The 15,392-nt window shown below is 44.0% G+C and overlaps 1 protein-coding gene across 1 annotated transcript in view; it reads right to left on the bottom strand.

The window, feature by feature from the left end:
* LOC145399708 (glutamyl aminopeptidase-like) overlaps positions 1-15,392 on the bottom strand; it is a 254,613-nt gene that overhangs the window by 62,910 nt on the left and 176,311 nt on the right. The window lies entirely within an intron of this gene.

Genomic DNA, 15,392 nt, shown 5'->3' with positions numbered 1-15,392 from the left:
CATCAGGGCTCTGGTGAAGACGAATGGTGCATCTGACCTAGATGGCTGTTCCAGGGTAGGAAATCGTGCAATGATACTAATGGAATGGTATCTTGCCACCTTCATAATGAGGAAGAAAGAAGGTGTTCCATTGAATGGCAGATTTACTCAGAACCAAGCCCAGCTCTAACAAGGCAGCATCTCGCAAGTTAAATGTGGACAAACCTTTCAAGGCATCAGCTGGATGGCTGCACCGTTTTTTGAAACGCAAAGAACTCCGGCACATCAAAGTGTCTGGTGAATGTGCCTCTGCTGATGAGCTGGCAGCGAGAGAGTATCCTGCGAAATTTAGAGCGCTTCTTGAAGGACAGTACACCAAGGACCAGATCTACATCATCGATGAAACGTCGTTATACTACAAGTCCACACCCAAATCAACTTACATTGCTAAAAAACAGAAACAAGCCCCTGGTTGCAAGCTCCAGAAGTGTAAGATGACGGTAATGTTCGCTGTAAACCTGTCTGGGAGCCACAAGATGAGGCAAGTTGTTGTACACACAGCTTCACACCCAAGGTGCTACAAAAACTCACGAACATGGACGCAAGTGGCGTGTACTGGTACAAGTCTGCAAATGGTTGGATGACCGGGAACATTATGGCAGACGGGTTAAGGAGGCACTGCGTCCCCGATGCCAGGGCCAAGTGTCGGGGACTTGGCATTCCATTTAAGATGCTCCTTGTGCTGGACAATGCACCAAGTCACCCTCCATTCCTAGAAGATCTGCACAAGGATTGTCGTGTTGGGCTTCTGTCGCCCTGGACAACGTCACTAATGCAGCCACTGGATCAAGAACCGATCACCACTGTGAAGCACTTCTACCACAAGCAAAGTGTACGACTACCTACGCAGGAAGACCGACACACAAGAGGAGGTTCATAACCTACAAGAAGATCATGATGAAGACCTCGATGAGGCACCTGCTCCCGTACCATCTCCGCCAGCAGCTGTATCGCGACCCACCACAGGTGACCTGACTGTTGAGGCATTTTGGTGTCGGTTTACAGTGAAGGGCACAGTTGACTTTCTCCTACAAGCATGGCACCAGATTACACCTGCAACGGTGAACCCCGCGTGGCGAAAGCTCGTGCCTCACTTATGCACGACCCAAGAGACGGCCATTCAACCACTGGCCAAGGCTGAGGCAGCAACACTGACAGCAGCACAAGCTGTACCAGGCTTCAAGGACGTTATGTTGGTGGACATACAGGAAGTGCACGCTGCTAATGAGGAACAGCCTCCTGAGGAAGTCTTGCAACGGACAGATGAGGCTGACACAGAGCCCGATGCCAGGCAGAGTCAAGTTGAGCAGCCTAGTGAGATGGAGGGGAATACAGAGCTGTGTATGTCATGAATAAGCAAGATCATTGCTGCCGTGGATAAGCTCAAGGAAGAGGTGAAGGAACAAGAAGTGAGCAGCCTAAGAATGGAGGAAGTTCTGGTTGGTATCGACAAACTATTCCGTTTCTACACAAACAGGCACAGGCAAGAAATAAACAGGAGAAGACAGACGCTCATAACAAGTTACAAACTGTGGGCTCAAGTTAGTGAAATTGAGGAACCAGCTACATCGTCTGATCCTGTTCCTGTTGAGGATGAAGAGTATGCAATGTCAGATGTGTCAGCATTGGACTTCGAGGGGTTTATGGCCAAAGTGCGTGACTTTGAGGCTCCTGGGGAAGGTGCTCAAGAGAAGTCTGTGGAGGGAAGTGTTGGTGTGGCGGGAGGTGCAGCGGGAGGTGCGGAGCTGTAAGTGTTGCCATGCCTCGGAACCCCTGTTATTTAAGTCCATCAGGCCTGGTGTCTACTGTTCTTAAGGTGACTACCCATATTTTTGTTACTGTAGCTATATCTGTAATACAATGTCCGAAAAATTTGGTTTTTATTATGTCTCTAAGGGCCAAAAAATGTCCAGGTATGAGAGGGTATCACCCATATGTAATTTTTCCCATAAGATTATGTATTCACAGTGCGCGATTTCACAGTGCGCGAGGACCATGACCGCCCAATCTCTTGCGTACTGTGCGAGCCCACTGTATATAAATACTGTATATATATAAATGGAGCCTCTGTGGTACAGTGGTAAAGGGTGCGTTTTCGTACACTGAAGAACGAGGGTTTGCGCCCTGTCATGGTAATAAACTTTGGAAGCGTTCTTCTGGCCACGTACTGCATTGGCGGACACAAGGGGTGCTGTGGTTGAACCAGTGTCGCATACTATAAAGTAGGCTTGCACCCAGTTGGCTTGCGCGGGCCGATTACACTTGGTTCACAGACTACACACACATCCAAAGCCACTCCAACACTACAATTACACTTACAAGCATTTCTCATCCTACATACAGTCTCTACCAGACAGCCTAAGCCACTTGGTAGAGATATATTGGCTGTATCGTCCCCACTTTGGTTGCGATATGCTGGTCCTGAAGTGGACACTCAAACGGCTGATGAGATGAGATGAGATGATTTTATATATATATATATATATATATACAGTAACCCCTCCAATATCCGGATCAATAGAGCCATCGGTAGGTTCGGATATTGGTTTCGTCCGGATATTGGGCCCCAGCTTATGGACTTGTACTTATGGACCCTAACTCAGAGAAACACCTATACAACTCCCTCCGGACATGCATAGCACCTATTTAACACCCAAATCACACCAATAAGGCACATAAATGACTGAAATAAATGCAAAAGAAACATAAAATGTGGGTTTAGAAGTATGTTCATACATTAATAAACATTCTGGTACTTATGGACTCTAACCGAACCTAACTCTGAAAAACACATTCCTACTGCACATGCATGAGATAAGTATAGTATGGAAAAAAGTACAGTATGACACATTCTGGTAACTATAGTATGGAAAAAAGTACAATATGAAACATTCTGGTAAGTATAGTATGGAAAATAGTACAATATGAAACATTCTGGCTACTTACAGCAAGTCCCTGGCCACCTCGATGAATAACCGCCTCCTCTCGGACTCTGACAGTAAGAACGATTTCCTGAAGCACTTGCACTACACTCTTCCTGAAGTCTTGCACTGAACTTAGTCACTAACACACAGAAGTCCGTTCTCTTCACAGTGTTCACTTTAGTCCAAATAATGTTCCATTTCATTTAAGTGTTGCACATTAACTTTTCCCAAGTTTTTTTGATTTTCCAAAGCCAAAACAAAGAAGGTTAGTTACGTTAAATTTCTTTTCTACTGAGTCTTTTCTCCCAACTTGAAAACCTTAACACAACACACCGTTTTTTTCACTGCACAACACGCAAAATTCCCGTGTGGTCTAATGGAGAAGTTCTTGCTGTTTATTCACTGTCAGAGTCCGAGAGTATCACTGGCAGGCGACCAAGGGGTGCATCGGTGGGTCGTGGTGATGGCGTACCGACTACAGAAGACTCTGAAGATAGCCGCAAACTCACATCGAGCGGTGACTCCACTGTAGCTGATGTGCTGGGCTGTGGCTCGGAGCATGAGGGCCTGTCTTGGGGAGGCAACGGAGTGGAACCAGGGCTTGGCACAGCGGGGGTCATGGGCCTGAAAAAACTGTCAATCGTTGACTGACGCAAGGACCGACGATTCTGGCGATTGATGATGCGCTGCCGGAAAGCACGCACTTCCTCCATGAGTCCCAAGGGCCCCATCTCCCTGTCGCAGTCTGGGTGTTCCAGGTAGTCTAGGACGAACTCTAGATGTTCCCGGAGTGCGCTCAGCTTGGGGATGGCTGGAGTTGTGTCCTGCTGAGATGAGTCCGCATCATCATTGCCTTCGTCGTCGGAATCTTCAAGTTCGGGACTGACACCAGCAACTGAAGACGCGATCTCGATATCAGACAACGTCTGATACCCAGGATCGCCCTCGTCGTCGTCCAACCACTCACGAACATCGTCCACATCAACATCGTCGCCGTGCGTACATAGCCGTGCATGGAAGTCATCCACGTCAAACCCTAGGAAATCGTACTCCACATCTGTTCCGAGAAGCAGACGAGACCAACCATTTTCAAGAGTTTTCACAGGGACTTCCTTCCATGCACTAGCCCAGTTGTACAGCGCAGACTTGATGTTGTAGCGGCGAAGGTTTTCCAAAGTCCGCTTGCCTCGAGTGTCACGTCCTTCCCTGCGCTCGTCCTCGTCCTCGAGAACAACCATCACCTCGTCCAGGAACTTCCGACGGTACAGGCGCTTTGTTGCCACGATCACTCCTTGGTCCATGGGTTGAATGAGAGCAGTCGTATTAGGTGGCAGAAACATGCACCTAATACGGCCATTCTCAGCAACCAAGTCCTTGTCGCACGGGTGGGCAGGTGCATTGTCGAGGAGAAGGAGAGCCTTTACCTGGTCGCGAGGAATTCCCAGTGTCTTCGTCTGGTACTGGATGACCTCCTTGACGAAGTGACGGTGAAACCAGTCTTTGAAAATCACAGCTGTGAACCATGCTTTCAAAGAATGGTACCATACGACAGGAAGGACATCCATCACCCCACGAAGGCACCGAGGCTGCTTTGCACGGCCAACAATAACGGGCTTAAGCCGGTGCATGCCGTTAGCATTGGCACAACACAAAGCAGATATCCATTCCTTAGAAAGCTTGCGGCCAGGTACACGCTTCTCCGTCTCATCGGCTAGAGTGTTCGTTGGCACCGAGCGATAGAATAGGCCAGTTTCGTCAGCGTTATAGACTTGACCGAGAGTGAGGCCCTCCCTGTCGATCAAGCCTTTAACCTTGTGCCGAAACTCGTCCACTCCATCCTAGTTAGCGTCCAATGCTTCGCCCTGTGCTTTACGGTTAGTAAGGCCATGTCGTAACTTGAACGCGAAGAGCCAACCCTCGGATGCCTTGAAGTCAAGGGCGTCGTGAAGCCTTGCAAACTTCTCAGCAGCAGCCTTCAGCTCCGTTCCACGTACCATCACACCAGCTGCACGTTGCTGTCGATACCAAATCAACGTGGAGCGGTTGATCTCTGCATACTTGGGGGTAAACATAACCTTCCTCTCCACGCTGCGTTTGCTTCTCGACGAGAAGTCAGCCGTGTACTGCATGAGCTTGTCTTGGGAACGCTTGATATCGAACAAAGTCGACCGGGCCAGGTTGAATTCGCGGAGAATGCGTGAAGAAGACCAACCCTCATCAACCTTCTCCAATATCTCCCGTTTCTTCTCCAGAGTCAACACCACTCTCTTCCTTTTCTCAGGAGGCGGGGCCATCATCACACACACTAAGAGTAGGGCAGAGAGCAGCAGGAGGCCTTGCAGCAAGTACGGCACCACCACAAAAGCGAGCACGTGGGCAGCCATGGCGAACAGTGTAGGTCCAGTCGCAGTGAGAGACAGGCGGGAAGTGGGGAGGATGCAGCGGCGCTCTATCGGACGTCGGAGGAATGACGAACCAAAACAATGCTCTCACGCGGCGCGCGCGGCAAGTTCAAATTACGGACGGCAAAAAATCAATTTTTTTTTTAGATTTTTTTGGATTTTCGGACCATTTTGGGAATCTTTGATCCCAGGACAATAAGGTTCGGTTAGTGGGGATGTTCGGTTATTGGGCGTCCGGATATTAGAGTGATTACTGTATATATATATATATATATATCTATCTATCTATTGCCAGACACCTCAATCCCATTTGGGGTGGCCACAAATAAATCGCCTCCACGTCACCCTGTCACTGCCATGCTCCCAACTCACACCTCTCTCTCTCATATACCTCTCCACCCCATCCCTCCATCTCATCCTCAGCCTCCCCCTCCCTCTCTCCCCCTCCACCACACTCACATACAGTACACTCTCTTTGTCAGTCTTTTACCCTCCATCCTCTCCACATGGCCAAACAACCTCAGTGTATTCCTCCTAACGCTTCCTATCACATCCACATCCACACCACAACACTCCTTTATATCCTCATTTGTCAGCCTGTCTCTCCATGTGACTCCACATGCTCCTCTTAAATAACTCATTTCCACTGCTCTCACTCTTGACTTGTGTCCTTCCAACAATGTCCAAGTTTCACTTCCATACATTAGAGTTGGTATCACAATACTGTCATGTAGTAACTTTTTCACTTCCATGCTCACTTCCCTGTTTCTTATCACTGCTTTCAAGGAACCAGCAACCTTTCTTCCCTGCTGTACCCTTTCAAGCACTTCACCCTCCAAACCTCCATCCCTACTCATCACACTACCCAAGTACTTAAACATACTCACATTTTCCAATTCTCCACCATCCAACCTCGCTGTACATTCACTGACTTCACCTCTCTCAAAGACCATCACTTTACTCTTCCCTACGTTCACCTTTAGATTCCATTTCTTACACACTCTCCCAAACACATCCACCAAGCCTTGCACCTCCCCTTCGTCTTCACTCAGCAACACAGTATCATCTGCAAAGATAAGTACAGGGAGTTTCCAAACACTACCCTCTCTCACCAGGGCCACTCCAACATCCACTACCCTACCTTGTACCTCATTTATTACCCCATCCATGTACAGATTGAACAACCATGGAGACATGACACATCACTGTTTCAACCCAACCATCAAAGAGAAAAATTCACTCAGTTCACCAGCCACATGCACTGCAGCCTTAGCACCCTCATACATACTCTTCACAGCATTCAACAACTTCCCATCTACTCCATATATTCTTAATACTTTCCACAATCCTTGTCTATCCACCCTGTCATATGCTTTCTCCAAATCCATGAAAGCCACATACAACTTCTTTCCCTTCTCTAGAAACTTTTCCACTAAAGATCTGAGAATGAATATCTGATCTACACAACCTCTTCCCTTCTTAAAGCCTCCCTGTTCTTCGCCAACTAATTCCTCTGTTATCTCCCTAACTCTGTCAATAAGTATCCTACCATACACTATTCCTATTATACTAAGACAAATGCCCCTATGCTTACCACACACTTCTTTTTCCCCTTTTCCTTTGTACAAGGGAATAATTATATAGTACCCTTCCATCCAACAAGCATTTGTTCAGCACGATTCGCGTCCAGCACGGAGAGCAAAAAATTAGTACGATTTAATGTGATTTAACCCCTCTGTGAGGCAATTCAGAATCCGCAGACATGCCCCGGGAGGCAAAAGTTTTGGGAAATTTGACATGTCATATTTTTATGATTTATGTGTTTGGGATGATGGATAATGATGAAATATCAATAAAAATAATAAAGTAAATATATTTTACCTACCCATTACTGAAATTACAGCTGATGAAGCTGATGAATGCAGTATGGGTAATCCATGAGGATGCCGCAGAAGGTAAACAAACAACTTTTTTCTATCTGGTGTTTTCACTTATAGCTTGAACAGAACATTCTTTCCTTATTAGAAAAACTTATTTCTTGCTTCTGTGTACAATTATTTTCAAAACAGAACTTGTTTCCATATTCAAAAAATTGTAATTTCAACTTCTGAACTTTACTTATGCTACCAGTAATTATAACAGAACTTATTTCCTCTCATTCAACAAAACTTTTCTTCTTGTTCTTATAGTTTGAACAGAACATTCTTTTCTTATTAGAAAAACTTATTTCTTGCTTCTGTGTACAATTATTTTCAAAACAGAACTTGTTTCCATATTCAAAAAACTAATTTCAACTTCTGAACTTTTACCTGTGCTTCCACTAATCAGAACAGAACTTATTTCCTCTCATTCAACAAAACTTTTCTTCTTGTTATCCATTACTTCTGTTTGGCTAGTACTTTGCAAGTGTGTGGTAGTCACGCCAACACTCAAAACATAGTGCGACACCACATTCTTTACACCATGTGCTCACTCGGTTGTTCTTCCGCGGCTTTCTCACAGAATGAAGGCAGACATGACATGATCGCTGTCCAGTCTTTCGGGTATGTGTTGGAGGCAGCTTTTGTAGATAGTGCCTATTGGCGAATCCCGTTGCTACAAGTCTGTCAGCAGCTAGTTCAGAGTGGCGTCCAGGACGGTCTTTGTTCAGTGTTCCATACTTGGTGAGCAGTTGTCTCACCACTTCCAGAACAAAGTGCCTCAGTGACTTCTTCTTTTGGGTTTCTGCCTTGTACATATGGTAGGCATTCAGCATTGACAAATCAACCATATGAAAAAATTACTTCTTGTACCATTTTACGGTACGTCTCATACACTCCACAGTACCTATTTGGGCATCCGACTTGTCAACAAGTCTCATATTTTTTGTGTAATCAGTTACTACGTCCGGTTTGAGGACTGGTTCTTTTGTTCTATAGTCCACTTTTCCTGATGGAATCAAGTTGCCACGATGGAAGGTGCTCAGCATACAAACCTCCTGTTTATCTGTCCATCTGACACACAGCAAAGGATCACTTCTGTAGAGCTCACAGGTTCCTCGAGCACTACGTCCTCCAAACTTTGGAAGATATTTCCTGTTCTTCCGGACTGTCCCACAACTACCAGTGTTATGATCATGAAGGAAACTACACAGGGATGGGGAAGTATATCAATTATCAGTATACAAAACATGTCCCTTGTTCAGAAATGGTGCCATCAATTTTTTTACCACAGAGCCAGAAAATCCTAGGGGATCTCTTGCAGGTACATCAATATCAGTGCCAGTGTACACTATAATGTCTAACACTATGCCAGTTAGGCAGTCACAAATAACAAAAATTTTTATTCCAAATCTGTGTCTTTTGGAGGGAATGTATTGCTTGAATATAAGTCTGCCACGGAACAGAATGAGACTTTCATCAATAACAAGTTTCTGATAGGGTGCAAAGAAGGAGCGAATACGCTCCCTTATCTTTTCTATTACTGGACGAACCTTCCAAAGGCGGTCATCAGTACTGGGATGGTTGTTGTCTGTGAAATGAATAAATCGCATGAGTAGCTGGTACCTGTCCCTGGGCATGTACTTGGGAAATATTGGGGTATGAATCAGTGGATCTCGGTTCCAGTAGTCACGAACATTTTGCTTCTTTACTTGTGGCATCAGAAGAGTGAGTGCAAGAAATGTGTACATTTCAGGTACACTGGTATCGTACCAACGTTTCATTTTATTGTGTGGAGAAAAAGGATGTTTGTCCTTCATGAACTGATAATATCTATTGGTTTCTTGTACCAAATAATCAAGAATTTCACCATCAAAAAACAGGAGAAAATACTCCATTTCAGAACTGTTTTTGTCTACTCCAGCAGCCCTTGTCACTCCACTGTGAGTTGCATCAAATCTATAGCAATTTGGTATGAATCTATCACCATTTGCCCAGATAAACCCAGATCCACCAGCACTACCAATACCACCAGGCCTACGGGGAGGGTCACACACCCTGGGATCATCATCATCATCATCATCATCACTTAGGTCTGAATCATCATCACTCTCGTCACTCACGGGAATAAATCCATCACTGTCACTGTCTGCCATCCCCTCACTGTCACTACCACTCTCCTGTGCCATCCCCTCACTGTCACTACCACTCTCCTGGTCATCACTATCGTACTCCAAACCTGGCGATAACTTACGTTTCACGCCAGCACTACTCACTGATACCCCTGAGGTTGACGGAGTTTGTGTATCACTGTCCGAAAATCCTTCAAAATCGGTGATGTCATGCACTTCCCTCTCTTCACCAAGTCTACTAGTCACTTCAGAGTTCTGCAAAGTGCTGTCCGGTTCTGCCATCTCATCTGAAGACTGTGCTGAGGGCGAAAAATGAAGACTTCCCTCTAACTCCATGATACACACAATCGCGCTGCCTAACCTCTGCGCGTTGCAGACGTGAAAAAAAAATCGGTCACATGTACTGTTATTACAGCATATTTTTGAAGGATTTTAGGCATATATTTGTTTGTAGAAAATTATTTTATGATTTATGAGTCATTTTTAGGTAATCATTTGAGCATAAAATGCGAAAATAAAAAAAAAATCCACCCCAAAACCCGGTACATTTGTACCAGCAGGTTTGTTTACATATGATGTCAGAGCCCAGACCCCTCTGAGTGCAACGTGGAAGGTGGGGGGTATCAAACGATGCCACCCGTTGCCTGAGGCTCTCTTACTCAAAAGTCCCGACCTGGTATCCATCAAGAGAACCCGTCTTAAGACCCGACCCGGACTTAAAGGGTTAAGTACTGTAAAACGGGTGCATAAGCATAACACTGACGGAGCTCCGAGAAGTGGGCGAAATCCGCAGAGTTCGCCTCTAGCACGATCACTCCTTGTCCAACACGGTCATACTGGACGTTCCCGTGACTCTGACAGCCAATCAAAACTTCCGATCGTAACAAGATCGTGATGTCGCCCAATAAAAAACGCTTTTGCTCTCACGTGATGTTTTGTTTAAATTTCTCCCACCACAGCGCCACTCAATTGCATAATTCGCATTGGACGGTGCTTTTTTCTCGCTGCATTTTCTGTCCTTGCTACTGCATTTTACTCTGCTCATGATGCCTAGGAAGCCTTCTGAGAACCCCAAGAAGCAGCGGCACTTCCCTCAGGCCACCAAGCTAGAATTCATCGAGAGGCAGAAGAAAGGGGAGAGGAATTTCAAAGGATTTATGAGGGAGGCTGAGGAGGAGCAGCAGCCAATACCCGCTAGTGATGCCAGCAGCCATCCTCCAGGGACCCAGTAGGACTACCTACAGCCTCAGATATCATCTTCCATTTCCAGCAAGCCCACCAACATTATCCTAAAAGTTTAGTTATCATTCATAGTACAGTATCATTTATTATAATTACAGTAGTACCAATATATGTATAGGTATATGGTAGGTATTTAGGGTGACTTTTCCTAGGGTTGCTGACATAATTCATTTTTCACCATAAGCTCTGTTGTTTGTCCAACACATTTTTGGTCCAACATGGGACCCATGCATGACAATATTACCATGTTGGACGCGAGGGTACTGTACCTGACTTCCAATCCTCCGGAATTCTACCTTCCTCCCAGGCAAATCTGCACATTGTCCACATCCATTCTACTATCTCTCCCCCATGCTTCAACATTTCACCACACAGTCCATCAATTCCTGGGGCTTTCCCCAATTTAACTTTCTTCATTGCTTCCACAGCTTCTATCCTACTGATTTCTTCCTGTCTTCTCATCTTCCTCTTTCTCCCAGCCATTCCCCAGCCACTTATACTCGCATTACTTCCATCCTCTATGTTCAACAATTCCTTAAAGTGTTCTCTCCATCTGCTCACTTTTTCTCCCTTCTCCACTAGTAATCTACCATTTTTATCTTTCACTCCCCTGCTAACTTTACTTCCACCATGTCTTACTCTCTTCGCCTCTTTCCAGAACATTTTCTTATAGTCCCTCCACTTTACACTCAAATTCCTTCCAAATTCCTCATCCACTCTCTTCTTACTCTCTCTTACTAATCTTTTCACCTCTCTCTTTCTTTATACATATAACTCTCTCTTCCTCCTCTGAACTTCTTCCACGCTCCTATTTCTCATCCATTCATTGTATGCTTTCTTCATTTGTGCCACAACCTGTCTCACCTCTTCATTCCACCACGCTGTTCCTTGCACCCCCCTCCATCTTCTCTTCATCCCACACACCACATCACATGCTGCACATATTTCTTCTGTGAATATGTGGATGTGATAGGAAGCGTTATGAGGAACACACTGAGGTGGTTTGGCCATGTGGAGAGGATGGAGGGTGAAAGACTGACGAAGGGAGTGTATATGAGTGAGGTGGAGGGGGGAAGAGGGAGGGGGAGGCCGAGGATGAGATGGAGGGATGGGGTGGAGAGGTATATGAGAGAGGGGGGTGTGAGTTGGGAGCAGGGCAGTGAAATGGCAGGGGACAGGGCGACTTGGAGGCGATTTGTTTGTGGCCACCCCAAACGGGATTGAGGCGTCTGGCAATAGATAGATAGATAGAATATCCTGCACACACCTTCCATGTCCCCCATCTGCTCCAATTCATATTTGCCCAATTGTTCCTCCACTTCTCTCTTATATTCTGCCTTTTTCTCAACCTCTTGTAACCTTTCCACTCTCCTTGCAAATACTCCTTCTTCCCGTTCTTCCCTTCTTCTATTTCTCCATCTTATTTCGATCTTGATTCTGGCCACCACCAAGTAGTTGTCAGAAAGTCCACTACCCCAACCTTTATAAGCTCTTGCACCCATTACACATCTTCGCATACTTTCATCCACACACACATAATTAATCATTGCCTTTCTTTCATTCAGTTCACCACCCACCCTTCTCATCACTCGCCATGTATACCTGTGGATCATTTTATGCCTGAAAAGGGTATTGGCTATCACCAACCCCCTCCCAGCACAAATGTCCACTAACGCACTGCCATTCTCATCTATCTCAGCAGGCACACCCCACTCACCAACTATTCCGTCCACCTTCACATTCCCTACTTTACCATTCATATCACCGATCAAAAACACTCTCTCATCCCTTCCAAACTTTTCCATGCACACTTCCACATTTGTCCAGAACTCTTCTCTCACTCTGCTTGCACGCTATATATATATATATATATATATATATGCAGTATATATATATATATTGTGGTAGGTGGGGGCGTTCACCATCCACTCACTCGATGTAGTGCTGCTTCGGGTGTCTGCCCTTTCCTCTCCTCCATCCTTCTTCCCTTCCATCCTCTTCTGTCTTTTTCTCCTTCATTCTTTCCTCGTCCTTCTGCCTATTGGTGACTTTACACTCCCTCTTCTGTTTTTCTTTCCTTCATACACTCCTCTTCCTTCTGCCTGTGGGTGACTCTACACTGAGTGACAAGCCAAATGGTTTCCTGTGCAACAGGAAACCATTTACTACACTTGGTGGTAACCATATAACCAAATTTTGGCACCTGGTGGTTTATTGGGTAATTACAGAGCTCCAGTTGGATTAAGCCAGTGAATGTTTATATCCAAGGGGTGGTTAGGGTTGATTGCTCATGTAATGCCACTCAGGGATGAGTAAGGCTGATCACTCTCATCTTAAATGTCGGGACCAAATGCCTAGCCCCGGGCTACTATGCTCCTCATGGGGCAATGTAGGATTGGATGATGGATGGATATGTATATGTATATATTATATATATATATATATATATATATATATATATATATATACAGTAAAATTCCCATTATTTGGCATCAATGGGACCAGGATGATGCCGAGATGTTGGATTTACCGAATAATCAAAAACCTACCCACTCAGTACCTTAAATATATTGGTGAACACTGTCATCACCACTTATGGTATTACAACTGTTTGGAGAGAGTATACTGTACAATACTGCAATCAATACAGTACTGTACCTGAATCTGAAATATATCTATATATAAATTAGTGAACATATACAAGTGTAATGACACAGTAGGCATACAAGTCAGATAACACTTCCTGGATGGCCGAAATGATACATAATATTACCTACCAGCTCAGTGCATCACTTGTATTGGTGAACTCATCACTACGTATGTTATTACAAATATGTTTGGAGTGAGTGCTGTATACAGTATTTTTTCCAAACACAAAATAAAATAGTCTGAAAATTGCATAAAATAAAGTGAAGGAATATGAATTGGTAAGGTCTTTCTGATGAAAATTAATCGTTCATTTAGCATTCATTCTTTTCTTCGTTTTTTTTGTTTACATGTGAAAGGGAGAGTATTGATGGAAACAGTAATGTATTCCATTAACCCCTTAATAACCTCCGGCATTGAACAACCCATTACAGTAAAAAACTGTGAACAGTTATTTGAAGGGAACGAAGGTCACTGACATGTTTACACAACTCTACGATACTATTCCAAGCAGTCAGAGGGTCAGTTAATCTCAGATGTTTTCGCCCATTTGGTAAATGCACAGTAACTTCGTAACTTCTCCCGTGAATCATAGCATGGGTTTAGGAAACTAAATAACACATTGTTAGGTGCGCCAGATGATTGTCTTCACATCTTTAAGAAAATGGAAGAAATTTAATCCCTCTGAGTACGTAGAGTAAGTTTCTTCCATTCTCCTATCAATTTGTTTTTCTTAAAGACGTGAAGATAATCGTCTGGCTCACCTAGCAATGTTATTTTGCTTTCCAAACCCATGCTATGATTCGCTATGAGTCACGGAAAAACTTATAAAGTTACGGGGCATTTACCAAATGGGCGAAAACATCAGAGATTAACCGACTGCCTGACTGCTTGGAATCTTAGCATAGAGTCGTGTAAACGTACCAGTGACCTTCGTTCCCTCCCCATAATTGTTCAATTTTCTTTATAGCTCACACTGACTTGATATCACTGACATCGGTACTGTAAAGGGTTGTTCAGTGCCGGAGGTTATTAAGAGGTTAATGGGATATATTACTGTTTGCATCAGTACTCTCTTTCACATTAAACACAAAAACGAACAAAAGAATGAGCGCTAAATGTACGTTTAACTTTCATCAGAGAGACCTTAGCAATTCATATACCTCCAGTTTATTTTTAAGTATTTTTCTGACTTTAGGTTAGGTTAGGTATGGTTAAATTATTAGGTACAGTTAAACTTGGTTAGATTAGGTTTAGTTAAACAGGACAGTCCCTTCCTCCATTATGCTGAGGAATAAAAATACTAGAGCTGTCACAGCCGTACAGCTAAAAACAATAGGGAAACTAATTTAACAAGCACCATTATTCATGGGTAATGCATTACAGTATCAGTGGTTCATGGGCTACGCAATTACCAGTAAATGACACTTTCAGGAATGCGTCAAGAATGAACGAATTTCAAGAATTAGCGAGGGGGCTTGGAACGTAACCCTCGCTAATTTGGAGGGGGTGGTTGCTGTACTGTATGATACTATCCAATATTGTAATCAATATAATACTATACCTGAGTCTGAAAAAATATAGAAATTAGTGAACATACAGAAGTGTAATGAAACATTAGGCCTACAAGTCACAGATAACACTTCCTGGACTGCTGGGATGATTCCGGACATCTGCCGAACAATCAAAGATTTTCGTAAATGGGACTATTTCTCAAAACTGCCGAAATGTCAGATCTACCGAATAATCAGCTGCTGAATAATGGGACTTTTACTGTGTATATATATATATATATATATATATATATATATATATATATATATATATATATATATATATATATATATATATATATATATATATATATATATATATATTTTATGTGTCCGACTCTGGGCAAAGGTTTCAGGGCCTATCCCAAGGCCCAGTAGTTCTACACACTTTCACATGAAGCAAATTCAATGCCTGAATTGTGTGATATGAGTGTAGGCTTCAAATCTCTTAATCATTAGTAGTTTAGCAGAGATTTTTCATCCTTAAGAAATATAATAGTCAACCCTTGTAATATGGGGTATCACACAACATGGA

Source organism: Coenobita brevimanus, chromosome 6, assembly GCF_032717465.1.
Source record: "Coenobita brevimanus isolate Jiangsu-jjx chromosome 6, ASM3271746v2, whole genome shotgun sequence".
In the NCBI taxonomy this organism is placed as follows: Eukaryota; Metazoa; Arthropoda; class Malacostraca; order Decapoda; family Coenobitidae; genus Coenobita; species Coenobita brevimanus.
Note: the sequence above shows the minus strand (reverse complement) of the source record. Positions and strands in the feature narration are given on the sequence as shown.